Source organism: Nuphar pumila, chromosome 6 (assembly GCF_984573655.1).
Source record: "Nuphar pumila chromosome 6, dmNupPumi1.hap1.1, whole genome shotgun sequence".
Classification (NCBI taxonomy): domain Eukaryota; kingdom Viridiplantae; phylum Streptophyta; class Magnoliopsida; order Nymphaeales; family Nymphaeaceae; genus Nuphar; species Nuphar pumila.
The window spans coordinates 85,432,991-85,453,319 of record NC_143254.1 but is presented as its reverse complement, the minus strand read 5'-3'; positions in this window follow the sequence as shown (position 1 = coordinate 85,453,319).

Below are 20,329 nucleotides of genomic sequence, written 5' to 3'. Positions count from 1 at the left end.
TTACTTCAAAGCATAAAGCATTTGCAGCCAGAATTAGTAGACTAACACTGCAAAACAGCCCTCAAGTGGCCCTTGCCTAACACTGCCATAATCAGTTGCCTCACACTGTAAAACAATACTCAAGCTGTAAAACAGCTTGACTATGTTGTTTTCAATGGTTATTTACTTAACTTCTGGAAAAGAGTGCTATAGACAAGATGATTTAATCAATTTGAGATGGGATGAAGCTGATGGCTGAAACGATCCTAATAGCTGAAGCTGCACTAGTGGCTGAAACAATGCCAATGGTTGAAACAATGCTAATGGCTAAAAGGATGATCTGTAAACGCCTTGCGCAAAGGTATCACATGTTATAGATGACATGCAAAGGATGGGCAGACATTAAGATCACATGACTGGCCCAATAAGCATATGATACAGCAATCAAACTTAAGTACATTCGAAAAAGAAAAAAAATTTTTTGCACCCAGAACTACTAAGACGTGTTCTGCAGGTAATCATGGAAATTTCTTGACAAAAAAAAAAAGAAATAGCATTTTATCTTAGGATGAGTAAAGACTGAAGTTTGGATGACATTGGCAGAGGTGTTTTTGTATTATGAATTAAGCCTACAAGAAAAAAAAAATCCGTGCAATACAGTAAAGGATGCTTCTTTTAAAGATTAAACTAAAAAAAAATTTCTGAACAGAGATCGATTATGAGAGAGTTCTCAGTATTTGGGAGGAAAAGACTATTACATTCACACAAGGTACTCCTCCATCACCCGATTTTAAATCCTGTAATGTTACACAGATATTGCCACCTGAATGACACAATGGGCAGGTTGGAAATGTACAGATAAAGCTCATTACTGTTACCACAGTATATTTCTCATACTAACATGTAAACGACAATATGGGTATACCTGTGATAATGACCAGAAATAAAATTTAGATAAATATACTGACAAGTAAGGAATAAGGAAATGGAAACAAAATAAGATGGGCTGGGTGTAGTGTCCTGGTTAGCGACACTCACTTAATGTACGATCTGTCCCTGAGGACATCGTTTTGACACCATTTCATGCAGACACCCAAAAAAAAAAAAAAAGGAAAACTGTATGGGTATGCTGAAATCAACAACGTACAAGAGCATCAAGTAACGTTGCCATTAAACATAAATCCTACAAAGAAAAAAAAAAACAGAGGAGGGGTAGTAATATGGCAAGATGGCAATGGACATAGGATCACATGAAGAATCGTTCATTCCGTGTGCGGAGACTAAACCATTGATAACAAAGAGGTTTCATGGAAAATCTTAATTTTGGTAAAATCAGTGACATATGAGGGAGTATGGAATGCATGTGGATTGGAAAACTCTTTGATTGAAAAGGAAAATACTGTTTCATAAAGCTTTTGGTTTTGAAACAAATCAGGCCAACAACTGTTGTTGGAAGGTTATGATTCAGCAAAACCTACTTCTTATAGGGATCAATGATGCTATTGTGAAGCATCACTGATCCTTAACCCATAAAATAACCAGGGTGACCGATTTCATCATTGAGGGTGACGAATAGGTGATGCAGATGGCATGAAGATACTATTCAAGTCATAAAGATGTAGGTACACGATGAACCCTCACCTGATTGCTTGAACGGGCTGATTCTTTGCAGATGATTCCTGGAAAAACTTCTGGTTTGAAGTGAGAATCTTGATGTAATCAATGATGCACAAGGTGGAATAACCTTGGTTCAACAGAGGTTGAGAAGATCCCTTCTTTTCTATTGTTCTGCTGAAGGTTGTTCATGCGGATCGAAGCTTCTGAGTGTCAACCGCTGGAAGTTCGTTTCTTGAATGGCGATGAAGAGACAGAGAGACAATGAGCGTGCTGCAGATAGGAACAGAATAGGTTGGGGAAGAAGAAAAAGGGTTTTGAGAGATGGGAGAAGTCGCCCCTTGAAATCGCAGATTGGGTCCTTTTTTAAAGATTTTCAGCTGTTTTTATCCAAAAGATCAGCATTTTTTGAAACTTTTCCACCAAATTTTTGAAAGCATTTGAAAGTCTTTTAAACAAATTTTTGAAAGTTTCCTCAATCCTTGAGAAGGGGACGACTGGCTTGTTCGGAAATCTCGGTTCATTTACCTACAACTTAGGTAAAGTGAACCCTTTTTGTGGGTAGGGCTTTACGGTGGCTCCATTTGGCGCTGAAAAGTAATGAATAAAAAAAAAAAACAAAAAAAAAAGTGATAAAACAAATTTTGTTTTTTCCTTTTTTTTTCTTTTTCCTTTTTTTTTTTAAGGTGATGCCACCTCACTGGATTTGAAAACTTTTTTGAAAAAGTTTGTTTTTCTTTGCAGAGGACTCTAGTGGGGTGTCACCTACGTGGGCCCACTAATTATTTTATTAAAAATTAAATCAAATGAAAGAGTTTTATAAATCGGTGCCACTTCCGGATGGGCACTGTTTTGAAAATAAGAGAAATATTTGAAAATTTGAGTGTGACACCACCCCAAGGCGGGTCCCACGTCACTTATTTGAAATAAAAGCCAAGTGAGATTTTTGGAATTTTCATAATAGTAAGCTAAGTTTAGAAAACACGAAGTGAACTTTGGTTTGGTTTCAAAACTTAGAAGAAAATGGTTCTTCAGGGTAAAATTTAGAATGATGCGAAGAAATTCGGAGCCTGTTTTGTAAAAGTTTGAAATAAGGTCTTACGAATTTGAAATTGTGTCCCCTTCTTTTCAACTGGCGAAATTTTTTAAAATCAATGTCAAAAACTATCCAGATCATTTTCTTGAGAAAAACTTTTGTAATTCAGAGTCTTGGGGGTAAAATGGGAAGAATTGGTAATTTTGAAGACCCAGGGTTTTGGAATCAATTTTGAAATATTTAAAACTCGAATCTGGATTGATACTTTTGAAAATCAGGAGTTCTGGATCTCAAAATGACATGCTGTGCAGTGAAATGATGCGCAAGGTTTATGCAATGCTATGCAAAGACATGTTTCTTGAATTGCCACTCTGAATTTAAAATTGGAAATTCTAGCTTCTTGTCAAGAATAGGATTTTGAAAATTTGCAGTTTGAAGATGTTTCTGAGCCTAAATAGAGAGATTTTGGGAATTGAGAATGAAACTTTTTGGCTTTTTGCAAGGTTCAATCTCAGAAAATGACTATTTTGCCCTTCATTGCTTTTGAAGAACTGAAATATGATAATTGGTGGAGATGTCAGGAAGGTGAGCGAAAATTTGGGGTGTTTACAGATGCCCCTCTTTGCTACTAAGCCGGCTTATGGCCGAGCTTAGTGGAAAAGAAAAACACACCAAATTTGGGCTATATATAAAATGCCCCAGTTAGAAGGATCTGACTGGATATGAGAAAATTAGCCTGGGGAACATGGTAGATATGGGATGGAGAATGAAGATGAATAGATGTGCTCTATGAGAACGAAGTTTAGGTTTTTGCCCTTAACCTGGATGGGACATAAGATGCTTCGTATGGAACGAAGCTCAGGTTTGACCCTTAACCTGATTGGGGAATGAAATATCTCATAGAAATGAGACTCAGGTTTGTACCCTTAACCTGATCGGGCGTAAATGAAATACCTCTTTGAATGAGGCCCAGGTTTATACCCTTATCCTGATTGGGTGGAAATGAATGGAGTCCTCGAAAGAAGAGACCATGATGGAACCTTCGAATTTTGCACAATACATCCGACACGGGTTTTGCAAAAGGAAGGAAAATGGGGTCCCTAAAGCTTGAAAAGGGGTTGATTTTGGGCGCCTCATTGCTAAGACTAAATAGCTTTTGAAATTGCCTTTTGCGAGAAAATGATTGGTGGTTCGACCTCGAACCGAAATGGGATTGTCTATGGTTGGACAGTGGAGATACAGGGAAGTGTGCGAATCTGAAAGCTCATGCTCTCGAAGAAGGGAATGAATCAAGTCCTCAAGAGGGATTTAAAATTGGTGTCAGGGTGTATCAAAAACAAACATCAAGCTCTCACTTCATGTCAGGATAGCTAGAAAATATCATCAAAATGTTGAAAATTTTGTTGTTGATTCAAAATATTTGAAAATGATGCATATTGTTGCAAAATATTCATTCTACCTGAAGTATTACCTCCAAACAAGGTTCACTTCGTAGAATCGAGATTTGAAATCCAAATTGCTTGTAATTGACCTTCTTCAAGGAAGCTATCAATTTCCTTGATATGAACAGGAAAGAGAGAATTTAATATTATGAAAGCAATTGATGAAAGGATATTGATAATAGAATTTCACGAATTTAAAGAATATTCTTGATAGATGTGGCAGTGTGATATCCTGGGAGCTTCTCTCATGATAATCTTTCTGCACTCTTTTGGCTTTCTTGGGTTTTGGCTACATTCTCCTTCATTTTGGAGATGTTCTGACTTTTTCTCTCTTTCTTTTTCCTCTCTTGCTCTCTTTTGGGAGGGTACGTCACAAACTCCTTCAACTTGGAGATGTTTCGATCTTTCTTTGATGATATTGGCTCATGGGTTAGAGATAGTTGAAATTAAATATCTTTTAGGGATTGTCGGGAGGTTCATCGCATATGCCTTCATCTCGACAGTGCTTTGGACTTTCCCTGGAAGGATCCGTCACAAACTCCGTCATCTTGAAGATGTTTCAAATCTTCTTTGGCCCTGGGGGTCTACTCGCTTAATTCGCTTTCATCTTGACGATAATTGAGAGATCCCTTTTGCGGATATTTAATCGCAACTTAGGTGATTTGGAGGATACAGGGCTTGGGTGAATTCGCTTTTTTTCTATCGCTCAGGATATTTCCACTGCCTCATTTTTACAAGAATAGTCTTTAGAGATGTGCCATAACTGCGATCAATATCAATCATTCGTGGCTTTGCAATAACATTTAATCTTCTTTTCTGGCCATATCAAGGATTTTTCCTTCATCCCTTTTGGTCGGCCAATAAAAAGAATTTGAATTTTGAATCTCTTTTCGCAAAAGCTTCACTCTTTTGGAAGTAATGCTAAAGGTAAACTGAGGTAAAGATTTATGCAATAAAATTCTGAAATCAACAGGTAATTGATTGACAAATTGACACAATGTTCTTGAAATCCTGGGTAAAAGAGAGCGTTTGAGGTCCGGCTCAATACATTCGTGACGAAAAATCTCCTCTCTTTTTCCCCAAAAAGAGAGACTGAGGCTTAGCCCTTACCTGAATGAGAAATGGGAAATACTCCTCTCTTCCCTAAAGAGGAGGTGTTTGCAAAACGAACTTTCGAAGAGAAATTAAGCTTTCGTCAAAGCTCCCTAATATTAGGCTTCTCTTATGGAAAGGGGGCCGATAATAGTGAGGTCGGAAAATTGGGTCATGAAGGAACGAGTCCATCACACTCTCCCTGAAAAGAGGGTCCTCCATGAAAAATGGCCTAGTATGAAAATTGGGGGGGGGGAGAGGGGGGGGGCACAAGAAAAGCGAGTCTCCGTCGAGCCTCTCCCTATAAAAGGGTTCCTTGTGTGAAATTGGAAATTGTTTTGCAAACAGTTCACGAAGACGCGAGTCCCTTCAAACTGTCCCTAAAAAGGGGCTAAGTGAACGAATTGGATAGCATGCGAAAAGAACGAGCTCCCTCGAACTCTCCCTAAAAAGGGTCTCTCGCAAGAGAAAATGATTGAAATTGATTGACCAAAAGGTCGAAATTGGAAATTAGAAAATTGATTGTTTGAATGACCCGGAGGTCGAAATTAGATGACCTGACGGTCGAAATTGAGAATTGATTGACCAAAAGATCGAAATTAGAAATTGATTGACCTGGAGGTCAAAATTGGAAATTGAGTGACCTCGCGATCAAAATTGGAAATTGAGTGACCTAATGGTCAAAATTGGAAATTGAGTGACCTGACGGTCAAAATTGGAAATTGAGTGACCCGAAGGTCGAAATTGGAATTTGAGAATTTGGATGATCCTGAAGATTTAAATTGGAAATTGGTGGGCAAAATGTCAACTTTGAGAAATTGACTGATTTTGAGGATCGAAGTGACTTGGATCAACATAGGAGAATAAATGGCTCGAGTGAAGAGATCACGGGTCAGAACCTGGATTAACAAAGGAGAATGATGAGTTCGAGTCAGAGCTCGAATCAGAGCTCGAATAAGGTAAAGAGATCTCGAGTTGAAACTCGGATCAACAAAAGAGAAATAATTTGAAGGAAAACCCGAGTCGAAACTCAGATCTTCAAATGAAAATATAGACCAACTTGAAAATGGGATTTTGAAAATGTACCAGTTCGAGCACCGAATTTTGAGAATGTACCAATTCGAGCACTGGATTTTGAAATAATGCGAGTTCGAGTGCTGGATTTTGGTTCAGTACTGGTAACTGTCTTTCAATTTTAAATAACAGTTGTGAATTGTGATGGGACTGTTTGTTGAAACCCCAATACTGACCAGATTGTTATTAATGCAGTTGAATGCAAATGAATACAAATTGATGCACATGAATGCGCAAGTGTGTAAAATGAGCGATTTGTTTATCCTGCCTGCATACAAAATTTTAAAATGCCCCAGTGTAACTGGGAAAAGGAAGTTTGATCATTATCGAAGAAAATAGGAAGATTACAAAGGAGGAATAGATGCTTCAAGCATAGAACTTTTTCAAGTGTCGAGCATTAATGGGATCTGGTAATTCTACCCCATCGGCATTGATGAGCCGATATGAGTTGCAGGGTAATGCTTCTTTGACGACATAGAGACCTTCTCAATTTGGCGACCATTTTCCGCCGGGATGATGCTTGAGATAAGTTGTGGATCGAAGCACTAAATCATTGACTTTGAATCTCCTTTCGATGACAGACTTCGCATATTGTCTGGCTATTCTCTGGCGATAGGATTGAGCATGCTCTGCTGCTTTTAGCCTTCTTTCGTCGAGCAAGTCTAGCTGTACCAATCGCTGCTGTTGGTATTGATCAAGAGGCAATTGTAGGAGTGAAGCAAATTTCAAGGCGGGCTTCTGAACATGTAGCGGTAATACTACTTCTGTTCCATAGACCAGTTCTGATGAAGTAGCATTTGTGGGAGTACGAATGGTGGTCCGGTAGGCCCATAGTGCATCATGGATCTTCTCATGCCAATCTCGGCCTGTTTCTATAGTTCGCTCCAAGATACGAATTAAAATCTTGTTGGTAGCTTCTGCCTGACCATTCCCTTGAGGATAGTATGGAGCGAAAAAATGATGATAGATTTTTAACTTTGAGTAGAATGTGTTCATCTTTTCATTCTTGAAGTGATTGCCATTATCTGACACGATGTCATGTGGGATGCCGAAACGGCAAAGGATGCTCTTGTGAATGAAAGAGACCACGTTCCGGCCTTCCATGGTGCGGAGAGTGATAGCTTCTACCCACTTAGTGAAATATTCTATTGCGGCAAGAAAGTATTTGTGGCCATTTGAAGTAGAAGGAGTGATGGGACCTACGACATCGAAGGCCCACATGGAAAACGGCCATGGAGAAACAACAGATTGCAAATAAGTTGCCGGAGCATGAATAGAAGGTGCGTGTATGTGACATTGCACACACTTCTTCACAAAGTAATAACAGTCTTGCTGCATAGTTTTCCAATAATAACCTGCTCTGATGATCTGTTTGACAAGGGTTTGGTAACCGACGTGGCCACCACAAATGCCTTCGTGTGCTTCCCGCACGACTTCTTTGGCTTCGTCTTCGTCTAAGCATCTGGAATTCTCTGAACTGAATCCACGACGATAAAGGATATTGGCCAGAATGAAATATCGAGTAGACATGCGCTGGATTGTTCGCTGCTCTTTCTTTGAGAGCTCTGGAGGAAATTCACCAGTTTCTATGAAGTTTTTGATATTGTAATACCAAGGCTTCTTCTTTTGCTCAGCTTGGTTTACTTGTTCTGTTGGAAGGAAGGCAAGTTGGTGAAGTCTGCCAATTTCAAAAGAGCGACAAGATTCTCCATTCTTGAATGCCATAATGGAGCCCAGGCTGGCTAGGCTATCGGCCACTTGATTAAAATCTCTCTTGATATGAAAAAGTTGAAATTCTTCAAAATTGCCGATAAGAGCGGAGACGATTTTTTGATAGGGAAATAGCTTTTGATCTTTCACTTGCCAATCGACTCGAACTTGATTGACAACGAGTAATGAGTTGACGTAGGCATGTACTCTCTTAACATTGAAGTCTAGTAGAATTTTTAGTCCATGAATCAGGGCTTCATACTCAGCTATATTGTGGGTACATTGAAAATCTAACTTGAGAGAAAATAGAATCATCTCATTCTCAAGAGTGATTAATAAGATTCCAATGCCTATTCTAGCCATATTCTTAGAACCGTCGAAAAATAAAATTCAGACTGGGGGTTGCTGGATGTTGCAGATCTGCTCATCAGGGAAATCATCTTCGGCTTTTACTTCTTCTGCCAGAGGAAAGTCTGCCAATTGATCTGCAATTGCTTGGCCTTTGATTGATTGCTGTGAGACATATTCTAAGTCATACTGCATCAGTAAGACTTGCCATCTGGCGACTCGTCCACTGAGAAAAGGTTGCTCTAGGATGTATTTGAGAGGATTGAGTTTGGACAAGATTTTGACTTCAGATGCCAGCAGGTAGTGTCTTAGCTTCTGACACATCCACACCAGAGCTAGGCAGATCTTCTCTATTTGAGAGTATTTCTTCTTATAGTCTATGAAAGTCTTACTCACATAATAAATGACGTTCTCTATCAAGCTGCCTTCCTTATACTGTGCTAAGAATCCGTCGCATGCGACTTGATTGACTGAGATGTATAGCAGAAGAGGTTTCCCTAATTCTGGCGGCTTCAAGATAGGAGGATTGAGGAGATACTTCTTGATTCGATCGAACGATTGCTGACATTCTGGTCCCCATTCGAACTTTACTCCTTTTCTGAGTAAGTGGTTAAAGGGTTCACATCTCATTGCTAAGTTGGAAATAAATCGTCGAATTGATTGCATGCGTCCCTGAAGGCTACACAATTCTTTAAGATTTTTCGGGGGTGGCATATCAATGATAGCCTTTGCTTTGGCTGGGTCAACTTCAATTCTCTTTTTGCTGACTAGAAAACCCAACAGTTTACCTGATTCGACTCCAAAAACACATTTTTGAGGGTTAAGCCTTAACTTGTAATGAATGAGTCGCTTGAAAACTTGGTCAAGAGCTTCGAGGTGATCTTCTTCCACTTTGGATTTCACGAGGATATCATCAACATACACATCCATGATTTTGCGCATCTGATCATGAAAGATAACGGTCATTGCCCGTTGATACGTTGCTCCAGCATTCTTGAGCCCAAAAGGCATAACTGTGTAGCAGAAGGTGCCCCAAGGTGTAGTAAAGGAAGTTTTTGATTGGTCGCGGGCGGCCAACTTAATCTGATTATAGCTGGAATATCCATCCATAAATAAGAACATGGCGTGTCCTGTCGTGCTATCGATTAGAAGATCAATGCTTGGAAGTGAATAATCATCTTTCGGAGTTGCCTTGTTGAGATCTCTGAAGTCTATGCAAATCCTCACTTTGCCATTTTTCTTTGGAACAACGACAATATTGGCTAACCAATCGAGGTAGTCAATAGTTCGAATGAACCCTGCTTTGAGCAAATCTTTGAGTCCTTCTTTGACTTGTTGTTCTATTCTGGGATCCATTTTTCTTAATTTCTGTTTCACTGGCTTAGCATCTGGCTTTAAAAAGAGGCGGTGTTCGACCAATTTTGGATCTAAACCCGGCATATCTTCATATGTCCAAGCGAACACTTCTTCATATTGCTTGAGAAAATTAGTGAGCCTTTCTTTCTCTCCCAGACTTGGACTGGTTCCGATCTGGAGAATCTTGGGATCGTCCTCTGAACTGATATTGACATCTTTAGTCGGATCTTGTACTAGTGCCGATGGTTCATCTTGCTTCTGAACTGAGGCGAACTTTGGTAATTCCTGAAGAGATTGATCAAACTCTGCATAATCATCTAACTGTTTTGCAACCTTGCCATCTTCGGTGCTTGCTTTGACTCGATGAATCGCTGCCGACTTCTGGAAAGCCTTTGGATTGAGAACGAGCTTCTTGATTGCTCGGAAAGACATTCTAAAATTTTGGATAAGATATTTGATTTAGGTAAAATCGCCCATCATGAGACAAATAATCATTTGAAGAGAATTATGCATAAAATGGTATTAAAATTATAAAATGAGGAGATAGACAGAAAGGAGACAGATGGCACCCAGATAGACAAAGAAACTCGAAATTTTACTGATTTTGAATTGATCGAAGACATTGATAAAATGAGACATTTATTGAAAAGAATAGAAATAAAATAATGAATGGTTCTCAATGTGCCCCTTTGACAAAAAACATTCTTCTTTGGTGAGTTCTTGCCGGAAAACCCTAGTACTGCTCTGTGGGGACGATGTTTTTGGATCACTGGCTCTATGCGGCCATCTTCATTTTTGCCTAGTCCTTTGAAGGGTTGATAGCCATGCTTCAGAAGTAAATCAAATCCCTTTCTTGCTTTCATGAACTGTGGAAACAATGGGTGATCTTTGATAGTGTTGTAGTTGATCCGGCCTCCAATCTTGAAGAATTCAGGACCTCTCCATCGGGTCATGGCTACAGTGTGTAGAGCTAATTCTGAGGATGTCTGGAGTATTTCCCGACTTTCCCCAAGACTGATTTCTTCACTCTCCCTGATGCTAGGGATATCTGCAGTGAATGATGGTCGAGGGATCATAGGCTGCGGGAGCCTTTCTTCTGGGTCTTCTCCCAGTATTGTTGTAATCATTCCACCTTTTGACCATTTTACACATTGATGAAGGGTGGAAGGCACTGCATTAGCATTATGAATCCAAGTTCTTCCGAGCAGCAGGTTATAGGTGGGTGGTACATTGATCACATGAAAAAGCACTGAGTGCACCGAATAGTTGATGAACACCTCCGGAAATATCTTGCCTTTAGCCGTTTGACCATGATTGTCAAACTCGTAGATAGTGATAGGATTTGGAATATATTCTTCATCCTTGATCCCTAATGTTTTTGCTATCATTTCAGGACATATGTTGAGGTTGCTGCCTCCATCAACTAGCACATGCGGTACCATCATTCCTCTCACTCGAACAATGATGTACAAGGCATTATTGTGAAAGGAATGAGGCTTTGGAAGGTCCTCATCCGAGAAGGTAATCGGTGCATTTGTCATGGCTGAATTCACAATTTGTGCCATGTCTTCAGGTGTGGTACTGGGCTTAACTTTAATCTTTCTGAGCAGATCATCCAGTACTTGCTGGTGCTTGCGGGAATTCTTGGCCAAGTCAAGAATGAAAACATTAGACAGAGCGGTCAGAGGCTTCTGACTTGAATTTTTTGGCCTGGGTTTGATGATTTGATTGAGGAAGTCAGAAATTCCCTTTGACTTGGGGGATGACTTTACAGGTGCTTCAGAAACTTTCATCTTGCTGAATGCTGAGATTAGGTCCATCTTCTTAGAAGCTGGAGCTGCTTGTCATAGCACTGACACCTGATGTTGAACTTGGAGATCTTGAACAGAACATGGCTTGATGTGCTCATGAGGTAAGAATGGCTGTTCATATATCATTGCTGTAGTGTGTGAAGGAAAGGGCTGATTTATGATGTCCATTTTCTCTTCTTCTTCTCCTTCCACTAATAGATTCTTATCAATAAGGTCTTGCACAATATTCTTGAGAACAAAGCAGTTCTCAGTGCTGTGTCCCACTGTCCTGTGGAACTTGCAAAATTGGTCTTTTCATTTCCCCATAGGCATAGGGGGATCAGCCAGTCTTGGCAATTTGACTATTTCCTTTGACAACATGTACTCGAGCACGTCTTCGAGTGATTGGTCTAAAGGAGTGAATTTCCTATCGTAGCTCCATCCTTCATGTTTGGTCTTCTCACGCAGTTTTGGCCCTTGATCTTGCTGAGGAGGTTTGCTGTATTGAGGAGCAGGCTTTCCTTTCTGATCCCCTTTGTTGTTTGAATTGCCTGTGCTGTAGCAGTAGTCTTTCTTCTGCCCTTTATACTGGTTTCGGCTATTGTGGCTGTTGTTGTTGGCAGAATAGGTGAAATGCGTTTTCTTCTTCTGTTCACCTTGGGAGTTATGCTTGGGAAATGTGAAGCCTTTGTAGACTCCATTCTCTACGCTTAGCTCGAGCCATTCGACTCGTTCAGTCAACTTAATGAAAGTACGGGATGGTGCAGTAGAGATTAATCCTCTTAATGGTTGCGAGAAGTTATTGAGGATTAGGGATAAAGCATGCCTTTCAGATATGGGATCTCTCATTTTGTTGCAGGCTGATCTCCATCTATGAATAAAGTCCCGTGCCTTTTCATTCTCATTCTGCCTTAAATTGCAGAGATGGCTAAATGTTGGGAGCGCCTCTGTGTTGAACAAGAAGCGTTCGATAAATAAGTTCACAACTTTATCGAACTCCTTGAGCTCGATAGGATTGATATGCTCAGCATACCACTTAGCTGCAACTCCTTCTAAGCTGCGGGGAAAACACAAAAATAATGCTCTGTTGTCCTTCTTGAACCTTGAGCACTCAGCAAAGAATGTGGCAAGATGGGCCTTTGGGTCGCCAGAACCATCGAACTTGATGAACTTACGAGGAAGGTTCTCCAGGTCTTCATCACCTTCTAAGCCATCGTAAAAGTCTTCACTGGTGAAGACTTTCTTGCCCTTGTCACGGGCTTGCAAATCTTTTACAACTCTGGCCATTTCCCTGAACTGCGCTTGCAAGGGGTCTTTTGCGACTTGGCTCTTTGGTTTGCGGTATTTCCTTTGTTCTCGGCCATGTTTCTGAAATGCCGGAGGCACCTCACACTCTTCATTGGTGTCTTCCGCTGATTCTGATCCATCAGAAATTTCCTCTGGCTGAACCTGCTTCTTGGGAGCCTTTTTATCCTTGTGACCGTGGAACTGCTGCCTAAACGGATTCTTTTCTGAACTGGTCTCGGGCTGTTCACTCATCATTTTGTTCATCATCTTTCGGAACATGGCATACATTTGTGGGTCTATGCCATCATCATCCTGCTGTTGCTCTTGACTCCTGATGGATCTGGGGGAATCCATTTCGGCTTCCGATGTTGATGAGTACTGAGATGCTGTTGTTCTTTTGCCTAATCTTGTCCGCACCATCAAATGTCGTGGATGCTCTCTGCAGGGAAAAGACCTGATTAGATTATGAAGGAATTGGCTTTTGGAAGAAATATTCGCATGGAAATATGGTAGACAATTTGAAAAAGATATCCCATTACTAGGGATTGAGTCGCCGCGGGCATCAAGACAATTGTGTTGTCCTTCTTTTTGGAAGAAAAATAAACAACGAAAATATGCTTTGTTACCTAGGCGAGGTCGTCAAACCACAATAGAGAGAGAAAATTTTATTGGGATGAGAAAATTGAACTTTTATTGATCTTGATAAAGAGGTGGAGGACAAACAATTTTCCACCATTCATGATAGTCGGCAGACATTCTAGGACCAGGAAAGATTTTAAGAGAAACAAAGGAATCCCAACTGTAGCGGGCAGAATGATATGCCCTAGATCATTGTGCGGAAGTGAGATCAAATTCTGCCATAGCTCCTGATAGTAGTCTGGCTTCAATGTGCTGCTACCTCTGGGAGAACTGCCAAACACATCGCTCCGGTTAGTAGTAAGTGCAGAAGAATGGTCCCAGCAATTTGAACTGCTTGCCATAAGCATATGTATCTCTGGGAGGAGATACTGGTCGATCAAAATAGTCCCAGACTATGTCATCTTCTTGAATGTGGTCAATCATGGACCAGTACTGCGCCATTGGAAGAAGTTCTTGACCGTTGTATCTGAAAGAGCTTGCTTGGACTGGAACATGCTGGAAGAACCAGGATTGAAGCGCGTAGATGCATCCTTCAACTAAAATGGATTCTCTAAGTGAGAAACGAGTCAAACCCCGATATAGGAAAGCAAGCACTGCCATAGCTATGGAAAGGCGGTTGGTTTGTCGACTTCTCTATCTTCTCATAAGCTGGATTATTCTGATATCCATATACTTTTGTCCATCTGGGAAGAGGGCTAATCCTATAGTGCATAGAACCATTGCATTCTGAATCCTTTCTCTAGCTGTCCTTGATAGTGAGCTGACTTCAACGAATGTCCTGTACTGGCGATACAACTCGAGCAGGTTGACATATTCATTTTCATCCAACTGAATCAGGGGCCAAGATCGGCGGCCTGTCATACGAGCTAATGAGTCTCGGGGGTCCAAACCCTTGACATTGATCAAGAATTGATGCTCTAACGGATATCCTGGTTGACCGGCTGGTTCTGGCAATCCCATAATTTCTGAAAATTCGTCTATTAAAATGGTCATCTCTCCCCATAGGAACCAGAAGGTACATGTTCGTGGATTCCATCGCTCCGCCATTGCATGGATCAGGTTGCCATTCACTGTCTGTTTTTCGACTGCTGACGCCACTTCTAATCCACACTCGCTTAAATGGTCCGAGAACATTCGAGAAAAGCTTTTGAGCCAGGAATAGTACCACCGGGGAATGAGAGTTCCAGTGCTAAGGGCTCGATGTTCGGGACAACCTTGTCGCACCTCGTAGGAGATGTGACCTTCAGGAAAGATAGGATCAACTTGACTGGATGCCATCAGACTGAAAACAGAGAAAGACTCAAAATGAGACTTAGGAAAATATAGGAAATTTTGAAAATTTTGCAGGCAGGATATAAAATGCAGCTGAAGATTCGAGATCCAGTAGAATGGGAGACTGGAAAATCACCTGGAGTTTTAAAAGAAATTGTATATTTGAGAAAATCATCCAGGGTTTGAGAGAAAATATATTATGGAAAATAAGGGTATTTTGAAAAAGGCTTGATATTTTGGAAAAAATTGGAAAATACGAAGAACTGAGGAAATAATATACATACAATCACATCCTGCATAAACATTTATGCACATACAACACTCCCTAGAATGCTGACTCTAAATGCATCATTTTGAAAAACAACTGTAGGACCTTAATCCTAACTCTAGGTTCAGATCATCTTTGTCCAATCTAGTTATGCCGATATACCCGAACCGAAATCCGATGTACGTGGCATATAATTTCAACTCCGGTTCTAAGGTAAGGTTTTCCAACATACTTGAACGCCTACCGATATACTTCAGACTGTGGCCCGCGGTACGTGGTAGGGGGTGTTAACCCAAATAAGTGGCCCAGTTGTGAGGCTCTGTCCTGAACTAGGGTTCTGGAAGAGAGCTCAGCAACGTGAAGACCGGGTAAAGATACGTAAGGGAGTTTGAAAAAAATGATCACATGTAAGAAATAGAAGGCTCTAAGTCCTAGAGAGATAGACTTTTGAAAATCTTTGAAGAAGCATACATTGTTTGCATTCAGATCCTAAATTGAGGAGAGTTGTATTTAGACCTAAGTCTATGTGAGCATGAAAATATCTCCTCAATCTGGTCCTACCAAACCATGCCTAGTCTATATGCAATCAATGTCAGCTAGGTCAGAATGTAGGCTCCTAGGTTCGCAAGATATCAAAAGTAAAAGAGCTGACATTTTGTGAACACAGTTTCAATGATTGAACTAAATCAAGCACATTTTTTATCAGACAAGGACAGGTCCCATCACGGTCGCCAAACCTGTTATCGTCGTAAAATTTTTCCCTTCCCTTCCCTTACGGGAGAGAGAGGAAAATTGCTTTCGCGAGTCAAACTTGACCGGATTTTGGAAATTGTTTTGAAATACTCGCCTCCGTTTTTTAAATTAGCGGGAAAATCCATGGGATGGGGCTCGACCTGTCGGTACGAGGTTCGACCGTTCCTACCGCCTTTAACAGGGGTAGTCGAACCAAGGACCAAAAATGTGCTTGACTTAGATAAATTATCAAAATCGTGTTCTATCCTAAATGCACAGAGAATTCCGGCATGTGCTATGAAATCTTGTAAAATACAAGTTGGAAAACATGATGTATGCTTAGAAAATGCTTTTGGAGTTGGAAAATATTTCTCAGGAAAAGAGATGGAAATCAATCTCTCAGGAAACTCAGATGAAAGGATTTGGAAATCTCGAGAAAAATTTATGAAGTTTTGGGGAAATCATGAATGGTTGAAAATCCTGGGAAAATAGAAGTAATTTTTAGGAAAAGGGTAAACATTGAAAGAGAAAATGCTGATCAGGAAGATTCTAGCTTTGAAAAGTTTCTCAGGAAAATGAGCAAAATTCACTGGAAAACCCTTTAGAGAAAGAAAATTGAAACTCGGGAAATTGAAATTCTGAGAATCTTAACCTTGAAACACTTGGAAATCAATTTTGATTTTGAGAAGGATGAGAAATTCCTTTTGAAAAGAATCTTAAGAAAATAACATTTTTTTGGGAAAACTGGACTTGAGAAATCCAACTTCGGAAATCTTCACAGTTTCTTGAGGAATCGATTTCCAGAGAATGAAATTTTCTCGAGAAAATCATGAGAAAAGCAGATGATGCCATGATGCAGATGATTTGAATGAATGAATGCACTTTGAAAAGATTTTCTAAAAATTTTGTTGGGAAAATATGTATTAAGTCAAAGTAAATCCTTCACATATTCTGACTGTGGCCATGAATATGTTCAGAGTTTAGTTGATTTAATTCACAATATTTTGAAAATTTGGAAACATGAGGTGCATTTTTAAGATAGCCTAAGAGTGTAGGCTCAATGTGACTGGTAGAAAGATGAGGAATCTGGGTCTCGTCCATATTCCGACTAGGGCCGTAAATATGGACTCCACCGAGTTCATCAACTCTCTAAGAGTTGGTGCACGTGCCATTCGTGTACATCCACGGTGATTTTGCAAAATGAGATATGTGAATCATAGAATCAGGATATTGCAGGAATCAAACTACATGAGATGCATCCTAATCTAAGCAGTAAAAGTAAATATTATTCCAAATTTGATTATTACATCTCTGACATGAATCAAAATAAATGAAATAAAAAAAAATACATAGTATAAAAGAATCAGCATCCTCCAGTTTTTCCTGCAAAATGAGAATTAGTACAAGGAATGGATATACAAGATACCCTAGGAAATGGGTATATATAGAACATGTACAAAGAAGATATATAGATATATATGTATATATCTAAATGCTAAAATTTGTGCTAAGTGACATGTAACAATGGAGGTGTATTTACATGAGAAAATAGCTACATAAATGCTCATGTATGAAAGTAAGTGTACATGGAGATATCCATATATATACATATATACATATATATATAGATATATATAATATATATAATATATATATGTATATATATATAGATATATTTACACATATAGATATATATGCTTACAAGGAGAGAATATACATAATACTTGCATTTCCATATATAATGGGGAAAATGTAGACTGAAATGATTCATGCTGCTGTAACAATCATATAACAGTAGTGATAACTTCTTCTCAAGAAAAATAACAGACATAACAACAGCAAAAAAAAAAAACCCAATCATAATTCATTTTGCTGTAGCAGTTTTGCCTTTTCCCCTTTCTCTTTTTTTTTACCAACAATTGGCTCTTTAATCCGTCAACTAATGCAACCGTTGTTACTTCAAAGCATAAAGCATTTGCAGCCAGAATTAGTAGACTAACACTGCAAAACAGCCCTCAAGTGGCCCTTGCCTAACACTGCCATAATCAATTGCCTCACACTGTAAAACAATACTCAAGCTGTAAAACAGCTTGACTACGTTGTTTTCAATGGTTATTTACTTAACTTCTGGAAAAGAGTGCTATAGACAAGATGATTTAATCAATTTGAGATGGGATGAAGCTGATGGCTGAAACGATCCTAATAGTTGAGGCTGAACTAGTGGCTGAAACAATGCCAATGGCTGAAACAATGCTAATGGCTAAAAGGATTATCTGTAAACGCCTTGCGCAGAGGTATCACATGTTATAGATGGCATGCAAATGATGGGCAGACATTAAGATCACATGACTGGCCCAATAAGCATATGATACAGCATTCAAACTTAAGTACATTCGAAAAAGAAAAAAAAAATTGCACCCAGAACTACTAAGATGTATCCTGCAGGTAATCATGGAAATTTCTTGACAAAAAAAAAAGAAAAAGCATTTTATCTTAGGATGAGTAAAGACTAAAGTTTGGACGACATTGGCAGAGGTGTTTTCTTATTATGAATTAAGCCTACAAGAAAAAAAAATTTGTGCAATACAGTAAAGGATGCTTCTTTCAAAGATTAAACTAAAAAAAAAATTCTGAACAGAGATCGATTATGAGAGAGTTCTTCTCAGTATTTGGGAGGAAAAGACTATTACATTCACATAAGGTACTCCTCCATCACCCGATTTTAAATCCTGTAATGTTACACAGATATTGCCACCTGAATGACACAATGGGCAGGTTGGAAATGTACAGATAAAGCTCATTACTGTTACCACAGTATATTTCTCATACTAACATGTAAACGACAATATGGGTATACCTGTGATAACGACCAGAAATAAAATTTAGATAAATATACTGACAAGTAAGGAATAAGGAAATGGAAACAAAATAAGATGGGCTGGGTGTAGTGTCCTGGTTAGCGACACTCACTTAATGTACGATCTGTCCCTGAGGACATTGTTTTGACACCATTTCATGCAGACACCAAAAAAAAAGGAAAACTGTATGGGTATGCTGAAATCAACAAGGTACACGAGCATCAAGTAACGTTGCCACTAAACATAAATCCTGCAAAGAAAAAAAAAAACAGAGGGGTAGTAATATGGCAAGATGACAATGGACATAGGATCACATGAAGAATCGTTCATTCCGTGTGCGGAGACTAAACCATTGATAACAAAGAGGTTTCATGTAAAATCTTAATTTTGGTAAAATCAGTGACATATGAGGGAGAATGGAATGCATGTGGATTGGAAAACCCTTTGATTGAAAAGGAAAATATTGTTTCATAAAGCTTTTGGTTTTGAAACAAATCAGGCCAACAACTGTTGTTGGAAGGTTATGATTCAGCAAAACCTACTTCTTATAGGGATCGATGATGCTATTGTGAAGCATCACTGATCCTTAACCCATAAAATAACCACGGTGACCGATTTCGTCATTGAGGGTGACAAATAGGTGATGCAGATGGCATGAAGATACTATTCAAGTCATAAAGATGTAGGTACACGATGAACCCTCACCTGATTGCTTGAACGGGCTGATTTTTTGCAGATGATTCCTGGAAAAACTTCTGGTTTGAAGTGAGAATCTTGATGTAATCAATGATGCACAAGGTGGAATAACCTTGGTTCAACAGAGGTTGAGAAGATCCCTTCTTTTTTATTGTTCTGTTGAAGGCTGTTCATGCGGATCGAAGCTCTTGAGTGTCAACCGCTGGAAGCTCGTTTCTTGAATGGCGATGAAGAGACAGAGAGACAATGAGCGTGCTGCAGAGAGGAACAGAATAGGTTGGGGAAGAAGAAAAAGGGTTTTGAGCGATGGGAGAAGCCGCCCCTTGAAATCGCAGATTGGGTCCTTTTTTAAAGATTTTAAGCGGTTTTTATTCGAAAGATCAGCATTTTTTGAAACTTTTCCACCAAATTTTTGAAAGCATTTGAAAGTCTTTTAAACGAATTTTTGAAATTTTTTGAAAGTTTCGTCAATCCTTGAGAAGGGGACGACTGGCTTGTTCGGAAATCTCGGTTCATTTACCTACAACTTAGGTAAAGTGAACCCTTTTTGTGGGTAGGGCTTCACGGTGGCCCCATTTGGGGCTGAAAAGTAATGAATAAAAAAAAAACAAAAAAAAAGTGATAAAACGAATTTTGTTTTTTCCTTTTTTTTTCTTTTTCCCCTTTTTTTTTAAGGTGGTGCCACCTCACTGGATTTGAAAACTTTTTTGAAAAAGTTTGTTTTTCTTTGCAGAGGACTCTAGTGGGGTGTCACCTACGTGGGCCCACTAATTATTTTTTTAAAAATTAAATCAAATGAAAGAGTTTTATAAATCGGTGCCACTTCCGGATGGGCACTGTTTTGAAAATAAGAGAAATATTTGAAAATTTTAGTGTGACACCACCCCGAGGCGGGTCCCACGTCACTTATTTGAAATAAAAGCCAAGTGAAATTTTTGGAATTTTCATAATAGTAAGTTAAGTTTAGAAAACACGAAGTGAACTTTGGTTCGGTTTCAAAACTTAGAAGAAAATGGTTCTTCAGGGTAAAATTTAGAAAGATGCGGAGAAATTCAGATCCATTTTTGTAAAAGTTTGAAATAAGGTCTTACGAATTTGAAATTGTGTCCCCTTTTTTTCAACTGACGAAATTTTTG